The 14,778-nt window shown below is 36.4% G+C and overlaps 1 protein-coding gene across 1 annotated transcript in view; it reads right to left on the bottom strand.

The window, feature by feature from the left end:
• Galnt13 (polypeptide N-acetylgalactosaminyltransferase 13) overlaps positions 1 to 14,522 on the bottom strand; it is a 540,229-nt gene extending 525,707 nt beyond the window's left edge. The window contains 1 exon segment of the mRNA XM_047546171.1: positions 14,155 to 14,522. The gene's annotated coding sequence lies outside the window, so the exon portion shown is untranslated.
• Positions 14,523 to 14,778: the final 256 nt, after the last annotated feature.

Here is a 14,778-nt window from a genome sequence, read left to right as displayed (position 1 = left end):
TAATAATCTTAATATCACATGTCATGAATTCTCACAAAATATAATGCAATTTATTCCTTTACTCAATTGGTTTTTTAAAAAATAACAATTTTACTGAATAGATTTTTAGAGTTGTGGAAGTTGTAGGTTACACTCAAAACTAGTCCTGGTATACTTCAACATTCTGCAAATGATTTAGAAATAAAACGAAAACATCATTAGATTCCTACCAGCAGTTTATTAATTTATGTATAATTATCATTTGCACAAATTATTGTGAAGGGAATGATAAACTACCCATGTTCAAAACAACATAGTCTCCTCATATGATAAACAAAAAGAATCGGAATTCAAATATTTCTAAATGAGAAATCAATTACAATTTGTCATTTCAAATTGTGCTTTCTTCTAAATTAAAAAAAAAGAAAATCTCCAATTAAGCATTTATAAGTATGATTAAAAACAAATCAACATCACACACTGAATATGAAATCTGAGTCTCTAAAGAATAAAAGATAATGCTTCATCTTTTTCTTTCAGGGATGAAGGCTGAGATGGCAGTATGATTTAAAGTGTTTGCTATTTTTCATATTCATATGCAAAAAGCATTCATCTTTCAATTTCCCTTAGGCTGACCCATATGAGGAAAAAACAGAGCCAAACCTGATCAAGAAACTATGGGGAAAATGGAGGATAGCAGTGATGTTGGAATGTCCAAAATAAAGTTAAGATGCTTATGGCACTATTTCTAAGATAGATGCACTTTTTTTTGTAAAGTGGCATTTTAGTATCAAGCCTTGAGGTAGAAATTATATTTATCATAAAATGAATACATCTTTGCCTTCACACATTTACTTCCCTTCTCTCTCTTTTTTTTGAAATATTTTTTTTAGTTGTAGATGGACACATATCTTTATTTATTTATTGTTATGTGGTGCTAAGGATTGAATCCAGTGCCTTGCACATGTGAGGCAAGCACTCTACCACTGAGCTAAAGCCCCAGCCCCTACTTCCCTTCTGTCTTAAATAAGATTTCTAAATAAATATTTCACTAACAGTTTTAATGTTTCTGTTTTACTTGGCTTCATCCTGTCTTTAATTCCCATTTATTTGTCACTTGGAACCCAATTTTGCAATAGTTCCATAACTCCTCCAATTCTGAAAATTTTATTTAAGAAATCATTTAAGCAGGCCAGATTTACTAGACTCCCGTCACACTAAATACCACAAAAGGACAATGGAAGAAGGGAACTAATAATAACAACCAGCATTTATTGAGCACTTGCTATGTGACAGGCACAATAATCAGTACATTGCATGCATTTTCACCTCACAGTTAACAAATTAGATGAATGGAAATAAAAGCTCATGGTTTTGAAAGTATTAATTAGTTATTATTTTGTAAAACACTTGAGAGATTTTCCTGCCCAGTAAGAGACCTGGGCTGCATCAATGTTAACTATTGTGACTATTACCCCTACTTTAAAGATGAGGCTACTTGGGCTGGTCTGTGGCTTCCTGGTACAGCACTTGCCTAACATGTGAGATATAGGGATTGATCCCCAAGTCCACAAAAATAAGCAAATAAAAATTTAAAAACAAAGATGTAATAACTAAATTCCTTAGAGACCACATAAGGGTCTTTGGTCAGACTGCTCATAGTTGGAAGTCAGAATCTTCAACTTCATTTGTGTGAAAGCAGGTACCATACCATAGTCTAAAAAAGAGTTCTACTGTGTCCTGCTAACTTTATCTCAGCATTTTTCTTTTTAGAATCAAGGGGTAACTAATATGCTGAGAGGTTCTGTTTAAATTGCCAAGAACTTCATCTTTACTAGTAAACTTAATAGAGTCACCAAACCAGCTAAAAGAACAGGACAAAGCAGTTCTACCTACCCACAACTCACTGTCCACCATACCGATCTCCCAGAAAAGGTAAAAGGAGATGATCTAAGAGAGAATACCATCACATCTGTCAACAGAAAACAGATACTCAGTTTTAAAGCATGTCTCAATGTTAATTTTTTTCTTTTTCTCATGTCAGAATTCTACATTGTGTACAACCATAGAAACGAAATTATGTACCCCATTTGTGTACAATGAATCAAAATGCAGTCTGTAAAAACATTAAAAGCTAAATAAAAATAATAATAATAAAAAAAAGAATTCCCTATCCTTCTGTACCACACAAAATCATACTATAACATAAAAATTATGATACAGGTAATTTTTGTTCTACATTTTCCACAAGACATTTTTGTGTTATCTTAAACTATAGGGGAAACTTGGAAATGCCTTCATCCTCCCAACCCATCTATCTCTATAAACCCAATTACATGTTTATTAGTTTTCTGAACTGATGTTCATAGTTAAAAGATGCTTAAGTATGTAAATACAGAGAGAGAAAAATAATTCCAACAACCATCAGCTTAGCAATTTTTTGTGGGCCCCATCTGTATTCTAAGATTCTATAAGAATAGCTGGCATCTTTAAAGTAACTATTTCTGATCAGCTATAAAATTAAAGAATTAGACCAAATGATAAGAAACAGTGAAGATTGCAAGAACAGCTGCCAATCTAATAGGCAATATCTTCACATCTGTGCAATGTTAAAATAGCCATGTTTCTTCAATTCCTCTGTGAATCTGCAGGCACATCAGGTAATCACAGTAATGGGTATAATTTAATAATGCAGATGAGTATAAAATTTACTGTCTCTATCTGGAAACCACTACAAAATGTTATTTAAAATTATTGTTCATTGGTTTGAATATGTGCAGGAAAACCAAAGTGAAATGATGATAGGACCTTTCGAACAATCATCTGGAAATACCGTGCCTTTTTACAACAGTGACAACAATATAAGGTTTTTTTTTTTTTTTTAATTATAAGAAAATAAACCCTTGAACAAAACAAATTCTATCAAAATAACCCTGTTTTGGAAATAATGACTATAGATTAATAAAATGCAAGGTGCATGATTCTGATTTGAGTGGTAAATTTGGTTAGATACAAGGTAAAGAACTAAACTTAAGGGGATTCAGGAATATTGTTAAGGCGGCGGTGAATACTTTGCTATAATATATACCTAGAGCATGTAAGAATTCTAAATCCAGATTGGGACTTTACCTAGAGAAATTATGATTCAGTTTATTCTCAATCAAAATGAAAGGCCTCCTTAGTAATTTTCCAAGGTTGATTAGCATAGGTACTGATCAATACCTATCCAGTAGCTATAGAAATCCCCACACTACTACATTTAAGTGGCAACACCTGCTAGGTCCTCTGTCACCTTGTGGGATCTGTCTTTTTTCTTTTCACTTAAATAATTCTACTCTTTTATCAAAGAAAGAGAGAGAGGGAGGGAGGAAGGGAAAGAGAAAGAGACAGAGAGAGAGAGAGAGAGGAAGGGAGGGAAGAAAATAAGGATCAGGAAGCAGTGAGGGAGGATGGGGGAGGGAGGAAGGGAGAAGAAAAGAAAATGGAAGACCTATATTCAAAAACTAAACATAAGGATATACAGTGATACTAGATATTTTTAAATATATATACAAGTAGCTGCATTTTAAAGATAAGTATTCTGAGATCCAGATAACTTAAATGATGTGCAATAGTTCATTAATAGCTATATCAGGTTTAGAATCCAATTCTTTTCCTCTTGGTCCAAAGAGAGTGTACTATAGGAAGTAATTGACAATGTGTTCAAAGATAAAAGATTCAAGTGCTTCTATTTCTTAATATAACACACACCCCCGTCTAGCCTCAACCAGTCCCTCGATTCAGTGGAAATCATGTTTAATGTTTTTAAGTGGGAATAGAATCCTTAAATTCAGATTTTCTTGATGGAGCAGGGTAACACAAAAGAGAATGATAGAAATCTATGCAAATTTGGAACGCTCATGTTCTCTGAAGTTTAATCAACATTTTTTTAAAAATGAAAACATACTTTGGCCAAATGAATGGGCCCATTTTACACATTATCTGAACCATCTCATACCATGCTACCAAATTATCCATATTCTTCCTCCTAATAGTCATTATTCCTCTTATCTTTGTAAATTTAAGGACGATGTTTTATTACTATTTCTCAAATTAAGACACTATCTCTTGAGAACTATTTTGCAATATGCTGGTATTCTAATCCCTATCCTTCCACGGATCTCTCTCCAATTCTCATAACCAACTGGCAACCTCTACCACCTATATGTTTGTTGTGACATTGCCAAGGTCAATAATGTTTTCATTTTGTTCTGCAGTCACAACTATCTTCACATTTTATCTGAAGATTGACCTAAAGTCAATCGAAGTTTTAAATTCAGTAAATACATTTATATTTAACTAATATAAAACTATTCCTCATTTCACATTCAAGTAATATTCTCTGATTATTTCCCTGTCTTATGTTTTATTGTTTTCCTGGAATTTCTACCTGTTTTCTTCCTTACACTACTTTTCATTTTCTTTCCAAGTATTCCTTAAACATTAAATATTCAAAGGGAGAGATAAAGGTACCTCTCTTTTTGTCCCATACCCTAATACCAGTTTAAGCCTTCCTTTTCTTAAATCAATCCTACATCTTTCTGAAACAACTCAGCTTACCTCCTGGGCCTACTCTATAGTTATCATGCTAAATCTTTCTCAATTATACTTTGTATAATTAAGAAAGAATTACAGACATATATTTTATTATGTAATTAAGAAATACAGACATATTTTATATCTACTTTAAATAATATATATTTTTCATATACCTACACAACCTCAAGTAACTATGCTATAAGGTTATAGCTGAGGAAAATGTCCTTTATCTTTTTCTACCAATGCACTTGATGGAATATAGAGTTTAAGTTGTAAATAATCTTCCTTCAGAAATTGGAGAATTGATCTCTTAATTCTTTCATACTTGCTCCAAATTTTTGTTTTCTTATTAGAACTCCAATCAGTAGGAAGTTGTACTTCATGGAGACTCACCATGCCTTTTATATTTTTTGATTGTTTGTATTATTGAGATAATTTTTATATTTGAAATGACTAATTTTCTCTTAACTGCTGATTGAAAATATTTAATTCCCAGGAGTGTTTCTTATTAAATTATTATTACTTTTCCACATCATCCCCTTTATTATAATTTCAAACTTTCTTGAATCCCTTCAGAAATACATTATTTTTTATTTTTTATGAACCCTTAATTATATATTTCTTACAAGGTCATTTTGTTGGTGCTGCTTTTCATTCACCTTGGTCTCTCATTTTCTTTCATTATTGTTTTTACATTGTAAACTTCTCCAAATTTTTATTAAATTATTTCTTAAATGACTGGTGATTCATGGTTGCTATTTTATATTTTAGAATATAGATGGAATATAAAATTTGGGGTCCTCTGTATTTGAATGGTCATGTTGATTAGAAGACTTTGGTTTGGGATAAGCAAGAAGCTGACCATCAGTTCTAAGGACCCCAAGTGCCATAATAAGTGGGGCTTTACTCTATGGTTCTAAAACCCAGAGATTTTTCCCCAATATCCCTTGACAGTTCATACAATTTCATTAGTGTGTGTCAACAGGGGCAGTTTGGTGGCACACAAAAATATGTGCAATGTTTACTGTAGGAAACAGCATTGGTGATAGAAGACTGGCAATTCCGTGTAAACATGTTTGATTATTTTGCTTCAGCCTCAATACCTCATTTCTGTCCTCCATTTTTCTTGGCATTATTGAGCCTCAAATCCTTGGGGAATTGTTAAGGGCGGTATGCTCCTTCCTCAAACACAGGCCCCTCTCCTGTACCTTAGGTAGTCTCCTCTGCCCTGCTTTACTATATGAAGCAGTTTCAGGTATTTTCAACACTTCAATTATGAGTTTCCAGGAAGTAAAGGTATTTCTGAAAAGTAAAAGGTATTCCTCTTAAAATGGATACTTACTAACCTAAAGAAACTGCCCTTAAAACATGTAAAATGAAACAAATCTAAGAACAAAATCATTACACTGTTGCAAATCACCATGACCACAATGGCAATAATGTTCAGAATGATTCCAACAAGGGTCTCCATTGAAATAAATGCAAATTGTCCACCTGCACCAATCTTAAGGCATATGGGGTAAAAGTAGTTATCATTGATGTCACATTTCTGAGATGTCTTATACTGCCCCCCCCCGAATGAAATTAACATTCTCTTAAAAAAAAAAATTCACTAAATTTCCAAATTATTTAATGAGATAGTTGCAAATATCTTACATTTGTAGAGGTTATTTTTCTTTACAAAGGGAATGGAAATGATGCATACATGTTATTCTACTTGAATTAGGATTTTATATAGATAATAAGAATTTGTGCATTGTGGAAGCAAAATGGGCCTATTGTGGTCTGCAACAGCAAATGAAGTGTCTCATAACTAGCAATTCAATGTGTTAATTCAGCTGCACCATCCAATTACCTACAATTCATCTCAACTTAGTGCACAACAATAAAAGTCTTTTAAAAAGCTATGATAAAATGGTTGTTCTAGGTTACCAAATATGGAAAATACTATCTACTGTCCTTAAGTCTGGGAGTGGGAGCCACAGAACGTAAATTATTAAACTTTTTCATCATAATCTATCAATTTCATAATGAATTCCTGACATGAATTCAATAATCTAGAGTTAGTAATGAAATATATATTGGTTGTTTTACAAGGAAAATCTGACCAAGGAATGAGAGAACTGTGTGTCAACTGAAATTGGCATCCTCTCAAATAGCACAGCATTCCTTTACAGCCACAGGCCTGCCAAATGCCAACTGACCACAGGGCCCAGGCATACAGATCTAAAAGTAGACAAAGGTAATGAGATGTGAATTTAGCATCCCAGCCTCCTGCTAAATGACCCAGATGCAAGAGCAGTAGAGCCTGTTTTACCTATGCCGAGACTAAACGACGAAATGAAGAGCTCTTTCTTATTTACTTATTTTAACAGAATCAGAGCACCAGTAGATAATTCAGTCCTGCTACATGAGAATTTATCAAACCATAGGAGAAAGACAGTTCAAGTAGATAGCATCATGAAGAAGGAAGAAAGGATAAAGGAAAAGACATGGGGAGAAGAAAATAATATTGAAAAATGATAAAGAGCATTCACCTAAGAAGAAAATACAGAAGTATGCTTAAAATCTACAGGATATGGGTAATATCTGAGTAAGTGACAGGTTAGTTTCTTCTGTTTCTCAGAATAAGTGATGTATGGTCTCATTTGAGAATACACTACTAAAAGAGTCAAAAGAAATATGAGCCTGAGAATTCAGAAAAAGAGATGGAACTTGCTATAAGAAAAAGAGAAAAGATTATACTGAGTACAGAAATTAGGGTAGTCAATAATCTCATAAATCGTCATTTATAATTTGAATATTATATAAAATTTGGAAATTACATAATTTATAAGTGTAGATTTGTATTTTAAAAATTATATTCATGGAGTGACTCATTATTGGGAGTATGGAATTCAAATAATTTACCTAATCTAATAAGATATCAGTATAAAATAAAATGTGTCTTAGTAAAGACTAAAGAAAAGACCTATAGCAAGACAGTGAAGTAAACCAAAATACCAAATTACAGGTCTCTCAAAGTCAACCAAATGTCAAGAGTAAGGACAAAATACACAACCATCATCAAATTTTAACACACTGATTATTTACATACTTGAAAAAAATCCAGAAATTTCAGAAGGATTTCACCAATCATCTCATAAATATGAATATTTTCCAATGTAATTTAAAGATTTTCTCAGGAATATTTTAAGAAACAAGTTATTTCTTGTTTTCTTTACTTATAGACAAATATCTTAGTTATGGATTTTCTTTACAAAGGTTTGGGTACACTGATTTAGGGAAGGACAGAATAAGAAGTTCATGTGACATGCTTTTTATAATTTTTTTCTTGCTTCATTCCTTGTCCCAGGACATAGACTGGCACCATCTTGGTGACAATGATGTGTCACTACTGCAAAGGAACAAGTCATCTCCAATTCTCCAATCACCTCTGCCAACATTAATGCAGTAAACTAAGGTTGAAGCAACTGCTGGCATCTTCCCTAGGTCTCAATCATATTACCCAGACTCACAACTAGACAGAGAATGAAAGAAGCTGTAAGTAGTAGATCTCATTACATCATGGTTATGAAAACTATGTTGGTCTGTTGTGTATAGGCACCAGGGGCAGGTAAAATAATAAGTGTTTCAAAATAACTAGAGTGCCCGAGTACAGTGTGCAGAATAAAATTTTCTGTGATAGAATTTTCAGCAGTTGACTAAAGTTGTTAAATTGGAAATATAAGTGCAATGAGGAAAATGTATAGTGAGCTAAATTTACTCTGTTGAAAGAATTATTCTTTATTTTGAGATTCAGTTCTTCCATCAGAATCAGTGTTAAAATGTCCATTTTTATAAAATTATGGTAATGTAAGTAGACTTTTTAAATTATTCTTACTGTGGAAAAGAAAATGTTCACAGGGAGGATGGCAATTATTTTTAAAAATTTTATTAGTGAAAATGTTAGATTGAGAACTGTTAGAATGTTGGCTTCAGACAGAAAGGACTGGTGTCATCCTTGGCCCTAACACATATTAGCTATGTGATTCTGAACAGGTGAGTCCTTATTAATACAAGGGGATAATGATTATACATATTATATATGGTTTTTATAAGAATAAAATTGGGCAAAATCTGTCAGATACTTATTAATCATTGCATAAGTACAAAGTAATCATCCAATCAAATTTAGTCATTTATCAATTTATAATTCACCATTTTAAGACCCTCATAAATAAGTTAGAAAAGACATAGCTCTGTGTGTATTTTGTTTCATTTTTCTTTCTTTAAACTAATGGTTGTGTTGCATTGAGGTCTTGATAGTCATATAAATCTTACTCTATCTGAAACTAATTATGTAATAAAAACCTCAAGAGGAAATTAAGTCAGTTATTATGCTTCTGATCTACAAGAAGCTACATAATCCTCCTCATATGTCAAAATCCATTTTATTAACAAAAAGAGAGATGCTCTGCTTATAAAATCAAGGTAATTAATATAAGGCAAGAGGCTAAGTTGACATTTACAACTATCTCTGTGGTGTAATTTGGGCAATTTTTTGATTGAGCAGGCTGTACTTTAAATTCTCTCTGTTTATAGTGGATACTCGCCACATGTATCATGCACACCAAAGTGCCAACAAACAGTTTAATCACACTCTCCCTGTAATGTTCTGTAAGAGCTTAAATAAGATTTAAGCAACAATTCAATGTAATGTAGTGCATGAAACAGATTCTCAATTAATTCCCCATCAAGTTAAAACCCTGATATGACATACCTTGGACAGTTCCCATCTATCTTAACAGTATGCCTTTCTTGAAAAAAAAAAAAACAAAAAAAAACAAAAGAAATCTGAGCAATTGATATGGCCGATATGTCAAATTAGCTCATGTACCACATAAAGTAACCACAAATATGTTCATCTGTATGAAATCACTACTCTTCTTATATCACTCTCAAGCTACCTTGGAATGATTAACCAATAACATGGCACTACTTCAAACAACTGATGTTTTGAATCTTGTAAATGAATTGTGAAGGGCAGGTGGTTTTAATGGGGCAAACATTAAGAAAGAGCCTGATAGTTTGGGAAAACTATAATCATATGGATGTTTGTGCAAATTTGGACCCTTGGAGGAAAAGAACTTCTCCCTACTTTAATTTATAATTTGAATTTTAAAACCTATCAACCTCTCAATAAATTTTAAAAGGCAAAAACATCAAATTAAATAAATATAACCCAAGATATACTAAGAAATTAAACCCAGAAAACTCATCCAAAAAATGAATTTAGGGACATAATCAGAATCATGCACCTGCAATCATTTCCTGGTAATCAAAGTAAGATCGATTAAATATATTATTATAAATATATTGCATGCATTGAAAACAGACATAGGCCTAAATCTGAATCAAGGAGAAACAAATATCAAATAAGTAAAGTCCACGGTTTATACTGCTGCTCTCAAAGATAAGTACTTAGAATGCTCCAAGTAGATGACCAATTATTACTGAATTAAAGTGCACCCATTTTTATAAATGTCCTTGAATTCTCTAAGTATGAAATTTCACACTGGAAGGTCAGATTCTTCAAAACCATGTATGCTGGTTACTGAGGGGCAAAAGTTCTTAATTAAACAATATACCTTACGGTAGAAATTGTAAATAGAAATCTAATCTGTTAAAATGAAAAAGTTTATTAAAGAAGGCAGTGCCAGATCTTTAAATGTATTTTATGATTTCAAATGTATGCCTGGTAGGGTTAGGGGTGTCTATATGGATTAGTTGGGGAAGGACCTTAAGAAAAATCGTCAAAGACAATTCTCAGAGTCATATGAGTACTTACATTTAGGTCTTGATTTGATGTTTCACGTATGTTTATTCTCATAACAAAAAAAGAAGGATGAGTGTAAAACCAAAGCCTGGTTAAATCCTTTGATAAGTAGGTATATGGTCGTTCAGACTTCAAAGTAGTGATCACGTTAGATTCCATTTCATTTATCTACATGGTCATAATGGGAGGGACCCAAACCCAGGAAGGTGATGTATTACAAGTTACAGTTAACAATGTGTTGTTCATTACAAGGTTTGTCACTTGAGAATATGATGGCTAATAAGGTAAATTCATTTAAAGGATATAACTACTAAAACTGTCTACTTTCATAAAGTACAAAGAACACCTATGAGAAACATGTAGCATTGTATTCATTTTACATGATGGGAGTTAATTCTGTTTAAGTTTTACTCTGGATTGCTTTGTTTAGTGTTCATGTTATTTAAAAAGCACCAATATTCTATTAATTTTTCCAAATGAAAAGAAAAAAATATATCCTTTTACTTGTTCCCTTATACTCTTCCTAATACACCAAAGGTTTTATAAGTCCACAATCTATACTACATGGAAATGTCCTGTTACAACTACCACTTCTAATAATTGAGTTTGCATGATAGAAATGTATTTCATTTTGATATAACTGTTTAACCTGAAATGGATGGACATTAAGTTAAAAAGTTAAATATGTAAGTTAAATCAGTAAGAAGTTAGAAGACATCTCAACCAATATCAGAATTTCCACTTTCATTATCCTTGCTATTTTTAAATACAAAAAATTTGGACGGAGAGAATACTAAATAACTTCCAAATAATCCTTTTAAAGCAAAATTGCCTTGAATATGCTCCTACACAATAGTCATGGTAAATTCCCAACTGTTTTAGGAGGTGACTAACATATCAACAAAAAAGAAATATAACAGCCTGTGAATCACTACTAAAACCTTGAATCAAGAGGCTTTGTGGCTGTAGCAACTTCTGCAAATTCTTAGATACATGTGGTATCACACCTCTGGTATGTATTTGAAGTAATAAGGGAATCTACAAATTATTTATGGTGATTCAGCTTACAAGTCAATTTATAACTTGCAAAATTTTAAGCTGATACATCTGTTCTTTTCATTAAAAAGACAGCTTTTCACTTGTTAAGAACCACACAAAAATATTCACCCCAATATGATGTCATATCTCAATTTACTTTCAGGTATGAAGTCTGAGAGATGCTACTAGAAGAGTCTCTGAATTCATTTCTTCAAAAAATACCAGCCAAGTTAAAGAGTTGCAGAGAGGAGAAAATTCAAGCAACAAGATGAGCTGGAAAGAAACAGAACTTCTATTTCAACCTATCTTCTACAAGTCTTCAATTCCTATTCACAGAAGCCTAAATGAAACAGAAAAAAAAAAAAAAAAAAAAAAAAAAAAAAAGGAGGTAGAATTCAACTTCAAGTACATAGGTTCATTAGAATAGCTAAGTGACTTGGAAGCCTATAATCAGCTGCATGCTAATCAATCAACCAACAAGTTTTCATTAAAAACATACTGGCTTTCCCACATTACCCTAGAGTCTGCATATCAGAGGCAGCATCTGGTTCTTTCTACTCTAGACTTTCTGATCCAGAATTAATCTACATCAGCAATATCCTACAATTCCTTTGAAAAAGCTTTCTTTTCTTTCTCTCCAAACCTGATCCAAAACACAGTGTACTCACTTAAGCAAGTAGTTTAAGCCCTGGAATGGGATGAGCATCATAGAAATGGTGAATTAAAAGCATTTATTTGAACAAGTGGGAACAGCTAGGGAAATTCTCAGTGTAGTTGAAGGTGGGCAGGGGCATAAAGCAGAGATGTGAAATACTGGTTTATGACAAATGACACAGAGAATGCACATTTTATGTTCAAAGTCTGCCCTACGCTATGAAAATTCTCCACATCTATCTATCTCTGAAGTCAAGCAAACAGGGTTCCCATATTTAGGTTCTAATTCTGCAGGAGAGGGGGTGTTTGTAGAGATCAGGGGAAAGAAAAGATTAATAATGTAATGCAAAAGTCGGTGACGAAAAAGAAAGGATATGAGTAACACAAGGAAAAAGATCCCTGAAAGGTGAAAGGTCCAAAGTAAATCATCAATAGGTTAACCCTACTTTTCAGTATTCTCAGCCAGCAGGTTTCTTTAACACTAGAGGGCATGAAAGCAAACAAGCAAAGAAAAGCGAAGACTTGGGGCTGGCGGACAGGGAGGAGACCTGAGCAAAGGCATATTTCACATAAAGCTGGAATTTTGGAAACCCCAAAGAAACCTGAAATTTCAAGGGGTTAGGGTCAGCAAGCATCTTAAGCTCTGCAAATAAAACCTCTGGCAAGAAGGACCACGATTTCTCTCAGGTACACTGCTCTCCTAAAAACTAAGTGAGTGGAAGACAGTTTAAATTCAGGCATGCCTGCTTGGTCCCCAGAGTTCCACTCAGCTGCTAGTAACCCCTTTGCTTCAGGAAAGCTCTCACCCTTTGAGATTAGTTTTCCCTGAACCCCAAATCTTCTATATCTGCCCACACTAACTCTTCTCCTGGGGCTGTTTTTTAAGCTGGAGCTGTAGATACTCCCTCTGGAAATTCAACTAACCATAGTCAAAGAAGAGGTACACCACGAGGGGCTTTTGCAGTTTTCTAGCACTAACAAGCAGCCTCAGGGCCCCGGAACCCTGGGTAGGGAGGCTAGTCAAATGCCCTCCATTCTGCCCCTTGAGCCCATCATTCAGCTCTATGACAGCAGTTGGATGGATTCCCAGCAGAACAGGGTCCTCGAACCCTGGGTAGGGAGGCTAGCCAAACGACCTCCACTCAGTCCCTTGTGCCCCTCACTCAGCTCTATGACAGCTCTGACAAGGGCAAACTGCCTCCAACATGTGTTTTCTCGGGCCCAGATCAAAGGTCTCAGCACCTGGAGGTGTCTATAAAATGAGTGCTCCCCTGACCAAAAGCCTCAGGATCTGGGGGCAACGGGAAGAAGAGGAAGAAGGCGATGGGCAGCAAGAAGCAGAAACGGAGAGGGGGGAAAATGTTGCATGACTGAGAAACAAGCAAAGAGAATTACAGGGACACACAGCTATCCCAAGAACGACAAGGGGAAACAGAATGAAAGAAAAACAGATACATGGCTGGGTACAGAAGGTATCAAAAGCTAGAGAGTCCGAGGGACAGAAACTCAATGAGAGACACACATGCAAAGAATGAGAGGCGTTTGAGCACTGAAAGAGGTAAAGAGAGGCAGAAAAAGAGGCAGGTTAACGTCCAGAAAGACACTCAAGAAGCTGAGTGTGCAGGTGTCCGATGGAGAAACAATGTCGGCACCGCAATCCCGAGCTTCCCGCAGCTGGTGGGAGAAAGTTGTCCGAACCAGGAGGCCAATCTACCCCCGTCATTGAGCGCCTCCAAGGCGCAGATGGGAGGCCCCAAGCACCTCAGCTTGACAGTGTAGCAGAAAAAAGCCCAGCGAAGGAAGGGCAGAGACAGAAAGTTCCGCGCCTCTGGATTCTCCCGCCGCACCTTCAAGCCTAGAGCAAGCGTGCTCCTAGCTCCCAGGAGACCGCCTCGCCCGGTCTGCCCGGGTCCCTACCCCTGCCCTGGGTTCTGCTCCGCATCCTGGCACTCGCTTGGGGACTTTGAGGCACCCAGCTCCGGCACTCCGACCGACGGAGGGGGCTCGTCCCAGACTGTCATGAAGAGAGGGAGCGAGAGCGAGAGAGAGAGAGAGAGAGACAGACAGACAGACAGACAGACGGAGACCTGCTATCGTGGCCAAGGATCCCACGAAGAGAGAAGGGCGGTCCACGCACTTGATTCAGCCTCCGATCAAACCCGGCAGGCGGCGATCAGCGGCGCCGAGAGCACTGCTCACCAAACCGGCGCTCACCTGGATCCCGCGCTGGCCCAAGAGTGCCGCTCGGTGCGCAGCCCCAGCTCCCGCCCGCGCTCTCTTCACACTTCCTCGCAAGCAGAGCGAGCCGGCTCCGGCCTCGGCCAGCCCCAGAGAGGCGCCCTCATAGCGCAGCGGCGGACTGTGGGACTCCGTGAGCGCGGCCAGAGCGGGCGCCAAGGCCGAGGAGGCACGAAGAGCGAGTGAGGAGTCCTAGCACATTGTCACCTCAGCAGAGCCACCGCCGCCGCCTGGTCACTTCGCCCGGCCCCCGCCCCCCTCCCACCCCAGACCGCTGCCTCCCAGCCCCTCCTCCTCGCGCGGTCCCTCCCCCTCTCGTAGCCCCAGCCCGGAGGCCTCTCACTGGGCTAGTATCATTTACGTAACCAGCACCCCCAGCCCTCCTCCCTCCCGGCTCCTGCTCCTCCCAGAGCTGAGGCAGTGCGCACCGAGCGCGCTCCAGCTGCTCCTGGAGCTGCCGCTCCTGCGATGTG

The sequence above is a fragment of the Sciurus carolinensis genome, chromosome 3, assembly GCF_902686445.1.
Source record: "Sciurus carolinensis chromosome 3, mSciCar1.2, whole genome shotgun sequence".
Taxonomy (NCBI): domain Eukaryota; kingdom Metazoa; phylum Chordata; class Mammalia; order Rodentia; family Sciuridae; genus Sciurus; species Sciurus carolinensis.
The sequence above is the reverse complement of the archived record's forward strand: the minus strand, read 5'-3'. Positions and strand labels throughout refer to the sequence as shown.